The sequence below is a fragment of the Tenrec ecaudatus genome, assembly GCF_050624435.1.
Source record: "Tenrec ecaudatus isolate mTenEca1 chromosome 2 unlocalized genomic scaffold, mTenEca1.hap1 SUPER_2_unloc_10, whole genome shotgun sequence".
NCBI lineage: Eukaryota > Metazoa > Chordata > Mammalia > Afrosoricida > Tenrecidae > Tenrec > Tenrec ecaudatus.
This window is the reverse complement of record NW_027457570.1, coordinates 634,588-641,248: the sequence shown is the minus strand read 5'-3', so window position 1 is coordinate 641,248 and position 6,661 is coordinate 634,588.

Here is a 6,661-nt window from a genome sequence, read left to right as displayed (position 1 = left end):
CTAGGTTCCCTAGCGGGCACTTGGACTACATAGGTTCCCTAAAGGGCACTTGCACTATGCAGGTTCCCTAGCAGGCACTCTGACTATGAAGGTTCTCTAGCGGGCACTTGGACTATGTAGGTTCCATAGCAGGCCCTTTGACTATGTAAGTTCTCTAACGGGCACTTGGACTATGTATGTTAGCTAACGGGCACTTGGACTATGTAGGTTACCTAGCGGGCACTTGGACTATCTAGGTTACGTAGCGGGCACTTGGACTATGTAGGTGAACTAGAGGACATTAGGACGATCTAGGTTTGCTTGTGGGCCCTTGGACTATGTAGGTTAACTAGCGGGCACTTGGACTATCTAGGTTAACTAGCCGGCACTTGGGCTATCAAGGTTAACTAGCGAGCCCTTGGACTATGTAGGTTAACTAGCGGGCCCTTGGACTTGTAGCTTACCTAGCGGGCACTTGGACTAAGTAAGTTACCTAGCCGGCACTTGGACTATCTTGGTTAGCGAACGGGGACTTGGATTATGTAGGTGACCTACCAGGCACTTGTACTGTCTAGGTTACCTAGCGGGCACTTGGACTATCTAGGTTAACGAACGGGCACTTGGACTATGTAGGTTACCTAGCGTGCTCTTGGACTATGTATGTTAGCTAACGGGCACTTGGACTATCTAGGTTACCTAGCGGGCACTTGGAATATGTAGGTTACCTAGCGGGCACTTGGACTATCTAGGTTACCTAACGGGCACTTCGACTATCTAGGTTACGTAGCGGGCACTTGGACTATGTAGGTTACCCACAGGACATTTGGATGATCTAGGTTAACTAGTGGGCCCTTGGACTATGTAGGTTACCTAGCAGGCACTTGCACTATCTAGGTTAGCGAACGGGGACTTGGACTATGTAGTTGACCTAGCAGGCACTTGGACTGTCTAAGTTACCTAGCGGGCACTTGGACTATCTAGGTTAACGAACGGGCACTTGGACTATGTAGGTTACCGAGCGGGCACTTGGACTATGTATGTTAGCTAACGGGAATTTGGACTATCTAGGCTACCTAGCGGTCACTTGGACTATGTAGGTTACCTAGCGGGCACTTGGACTATCTAGGTTGCCTAACGGGCACTAGGACTATGCAGGTAACCTAGCCGGCACTTGGAGTATCTTGGGTAGCAAACGGGGACTTGGATTATGTAGGTGACCTACCAGGCATTTGTACTGTCTAGGTTACCTAGCGGGCACTTGGACTATCTAGGTTAACGAACGGGCACTTGGACTATGTAGGTTACCTAGCGTGCTCTTGGATTATGTATGTTAGCTAACGGGCACTTGGACGATGCAGGTTCCCTAGCGGGCACTTTGACTATGTAGGTTCCCTTGCGGGCACTTGGACTATGTGGGTACCCTAGTGGGCATTTGGACTATCTAGGCTTCCTAACGGGCATTTGGACTATGTAGGTTCCCTAGCGGGCACTTGGATTATGTAGGTTCCCGTGTTGCACTTGGACTATGTAGGTTACCTAGCGGGCACTAGGACTATGTAGGTTAACTAGCGGGCCCTTTCACTATGTAGGTTAACTAGCAGGCCCTTGGACTATGTAGGTTAACCAGCGGGCAGTTAGACAATCTAGGTTAACTAGTGGGCACTTGGAGGATATAGGTTAACTAGCGGACACTTGGATTAGCTAGGTTACCTAGCGGGCACTTGAACCATGTAGGTTAACTATTTGGCCCTTGGACTATCTAGGTTAGCTAACGGGCACTTGGACTATGTAGGTTAATTAGCGTGCACTTGGAATATGTAGGTGCCCTAGCGGGCATTTGGACTATATAGATTATCTAGCGGGCACTTGGACTTTGTAGGTTACCTAGCGGGCACTTGGAGTATCTAGGTTCCCTAGCAGGCACTCTGACTATGAAGGTTCTCTAGCGGGCACTTGGACTATGTAGGTTCCATAGCAGGCCCTTTGACTATGTAAGTTCTCTAACGGGAACTTGGACTATGTATGTTAGCTAACGGGCACTTGGACTATGTAGGTTACCTAGCGGGCACTTGGACTATCTAGGTTACGTAGCGGGCACTTGGACTATGTAGGTGAACTAGAGGACATTAGGACGATCTAGGTTTGCTTGTGGGCCCTTGGACTATGTAGGTTAACTAGCGGGCACTTGGACTATCTAGGTTAACTAGCCGGCACTTGGGCTATCAAGGTTAACTAGCGAGCCCTTGGACTATGTAGGTTAACTAGCGGGCCCTTGGACTTGTAGCTTACCTAGCGGGCACTTGGACTAAGTAAGTTACCTAGCCGGCACTTGGACTATCTTGGTTAGCGAACGGGGACTTGGATTATGTAGGTGACCTACCAGGCACTTGTACTGTCTAGGTTACCTAGCGGGCACTTGGACTATCTAGGTTAACGAACGGGCACTTGGACTATGTAGGTTACCTAGCGTGCTCTTGGACTATGTATGTTAGCTAACGGGCACTTGGACTATCTAGGTTACCTAGCGGGCACTTAGAATATGTAGGTTACCTAGCGGGGACTTGGACTATCTAGGTTACCTAACGGGCACTTCGACTATCTAGGTTACGTAGCGGGCACTTGGACTATGTAGGTTACCCACAGGACATTTGGATGATCTAGGTTAACTAGTGGGCCCTTGGACTATGTAGGTTACCTAGCAGGCACTTGCACTATCTAGGTTAGCGAACGGGGACTTGGACTATGTAGTTGACCTAGCAGGCACTTGGACTGTCTAAGTTACCTAGCGGGCACTTGGACTATCTAGGTTAACGAACGGGCACTTGGACTATGTAGGTTACCTAGCGGGCACTTGGACTATGTATGTTAGCTAACGGGAATTTGGACTATCTAGGCTACCTAGCGGTCACTTGGACTATGTAGGTTACCTAGCGGGCACTTGGACTATCTAGGTTGCCTAACGGGCACTAGGACTATGCAGGTAACCTAGCAGGCACTTGGACGTACTAGGTTAACGAGCGGGCCCTTAGACTATGTAGGTTACCTAGCGGGCACTTGGACTATCTAGGTTAGCTAACAGGAACTTGGTCTATCTAGGTTACCTAGCAGGCACTTTGACTATGTAAGTTACATAGCGGCACTTGGACTATATAAGTTACCTAACGGGCACTTTGACTATCTAGGTTACCTAGCGGGCACTTGGACTATGTAGGTTACCTAGCGGGCACTTGGACTATCTAGGTTACCTAAAGGGCTCTTTGACTATCTAGGTTACCTAGCGGGTACTTGGACTATCTAGGTTAACTAGCGGGCACTTGGACTATCTAAGTTCACTAACGGGCACTTGTACTATGTAAATTCCCTAGCGGACACTTGGATTATGTAGGTTCCCTATCAGGCACTTGGACTATGTAGGTTACTAGCGGGTATTTGGACTATGTAGGTTACCTAACGGGCACTTGGACTATCTAGGTTAGGTAACGGGCACTTGGACTATCTAGGTTACCTAGTGGGAACTTGGACTATGTAGGTTACCTAGCGGGCATTTTGACTATCTTGGTTATTTAGTGGGCACTTGGACTATATAGGTTAACTAGCAGACACTTGGACGAACTAGGTTAACGAGCGGGCCCTTGGACTATGTAGGTTACCTAGCGGGCACTTGGACTATCTAGGTTAGCTAACAGGAACTTGGACTATCTAGGTTACCTAGTGGTCACTTTGACTATTTAGGTCCCCTAGCCATCACTTGGACTATCTAGGTTAGCTAACGGGCACTTGGACTACCTAGGTTACTTAGCAGGCACTTAGACTATGTAGGTTAACTAGCAGGCACTTGGACTATCTAGGTTACCTAACGGGCACTTGGACTATGCAGGTAACCTAGCGGGCACTTGGACTGTCTAGGTTACCTAGCGGGCACATGGATTTCTAGGTTAACGAACGGGCACTTGGACTATGTAGGTTGCCTAGCGGGCACTTGGCCGATCTATGTTAGGTAACGGGCACTAGGACTATCTAGGTTACCTAGCGGGAACTTGGACTATGTAGGTAACCTAGCGGGCACTTGGACTATCTAGGTTACTTAACGGGCACTTGGACGATCTAGGTTAACTAGCGGGCACTTCACGATATAGGTTAACTAGAGGACACTTGGATTAGCTAGGTTACCTAGCGGGCACTTGAACCATGTAGGTTAACTATTTGGCCCTTGGACTATCAAGGTAGCTAACGGGCACTTGGACTATGTAGGTTAATTAGCGTGCACTTGGACTATGTAGGTGCCCTAGCGGGCATTTGGACTATATAGATTATCTAGCGGGCACTTGGACTTTGTAGGTTACCTAGCGGGCACTTGGAGTATCTAGGTTCCCTAGCGGGCACTTGGACTACATAGGTTCCCTAAAGGGCACTTGCACTATGCAGGTTCCCTAGCAGGCACTCTGACTATGAAGGTTCTCTAGCGGGCACTTGGACTATGTAGGTTCCATAGCAGGCCCTTTGACTATGTAAGTTCTCTAACGGGCACTTGGACTATGTATGTTAGCTAACGGGCACTTGGACTATGTAGGTTACCTAGCGGGCACTTGGACTATCTAGGTTACGTAGCGGGCACTTGGACTATGTAGGTGAACTAGAGGACATTAGGACGATCTAGGTTAACTAGTGGGCCCTTAGACTATGTAGGTTAACTAGCCGGCACTTGGGCTATCAAGGTTAACTAGCGAGCCCTTGGACTATGTAGGTTAACTAGCGGGCCCTTGGACTTGTAGCTTACCTAGCGGGCACTTGGACTAAGTAAGTTACCTAGCCGGCACTTGGACTATCTTTGTTAGCGAACGGGGACTTGGATTATGTAGGTGACCTACCAGGCACTTGTACTGTCTAGGTTACCTAGCGGGCACTTGGACTATCTAGGTTAACGAACGGGCACTTGGACTATGTAGGTTACCTAGCGTGCTCTTGGACTATGTATGTTAGCTAATGGGCACTTGGACTATCTAGGTTACCTAGCGGGCACTTGGAATATGTAGGTTACCTAGCGGGCACTTGGACTATCTAGGTTACCTAACGGGCACTTCGACTATCTAGGTTACGTAGCGGGCACTTGGACTATGTAGGTTACCCAAAGGACATTTGGATGATCTAGGTTAACTAGGGGGCCCTTGGACTATGTAGGTTACCTAGCAGGCACTTGCACTATCTAGGTTAGCGAACGGGGACTTGGACTATGTAGTTGACCTAGCAGGCACTTGGACTGTCTAAGTTACCTAGCGGGCACTTGGACTACCCAGGTTAACGAACGGGCACTTGGACTATGTAGGTTACCTAGCGGGCACTTGGACTATGTATGTTAGCTAACGGGAATTTGGACTATCTAGGCTACCTAGCGGTCACTTGGACTATGTAGGTTACCTAGCGGGCACTTGGACTATCTAGGTTGCCTAACAGGCACTAGGACTATGCAGGTAACCTAGCAGGCACTTGGACGTACTAGGTTAACGAGCGGGCCCTTAGACTATGTAGGTTACCTAGCGGGCACTTGGACTATCTAGGTTAGCTAACAGGAACTTGGTCTATCTAGGTTACCTAGCAGGCCCTTTGACTATGTAAGTTACATAGCGGCACTTGGACTATATAAGTTACCTAACGGGCACTTTGACTATCTAGGTTACCTAGCGGGCACTTGGACTATGTAGGTTAACTAGCGGGCACATGGACTATCTAGGTTACCTAGCGGGCACTTGGACTATGTACGTTCCCTAACGGGCACTTGGACTATGTAGGTTCCCTAGCGGGCACTTGGACTATCTAGGTTAGCTAACGGGCACTTGGACAATATAGGTTAATTAGCCGGTACTTGGACTATGTAGGTCAACTAGCAGGCCCTTGGACTATCTAGGTTAGCTAAGGGGCACTTGGATTATGTAGGTTAAATAGCGGGCACTTGGACGATCTAGGTTAACTAGCGGGCCCTTTCACTATGTAGGTTAACTAGCGGGCCCTTGGACTATGTAGGTTAACTAGCGGGCACTGGGACGATCTAGGTTAACTAGCGGGCACTTGGACTATGTAGGTTAGCTAGCGGGAACTTGAACTATGTAGGTTAACTAGTGGGCCCTTAGACTATCTAGGTTAGCTAGCGGGCACATGGACTATGTAGGTTAATTAGTGGGTATTTTGACTATGTAGGTGCCCTAGCGGGCATTTGGATTATATAGGTTACCTAGGGGGCACTTGGACTTTGTAGGTTACGTAGCGGGCACTTGGACTATCTAGGTTACCTAGCGTGCACTTGAACTATCTACGTTACCTAGCGGGTACTTGGACTATCTAGGTTAACTAGCGGGCACTTGGACTATCTAGGTTCACTAACGGGCACTTGGACTATGTAAATTCCCTAGCGGACACTTGGATTATGTAGGTTCCCTATCAGGCACTTGGACTATGTAGGTTACTAGCGGGCATTTGGACTATGTAGGTTACCTAACGGGCACTTGGACTATGAGGGTTCCTTATCGGGCACTTGGACAATGTTGGTTAACTAGCGGGCACTAGGACTATGTAGGTTACCTACCGGGCACTTGGACTATCTAGGTTAGGTAACGGGCACTTGGACTATCTAGGTTACCTATTGGGAACTTGGACTATGTAGGTTACCTAGCGCGCACTTTGACTATCT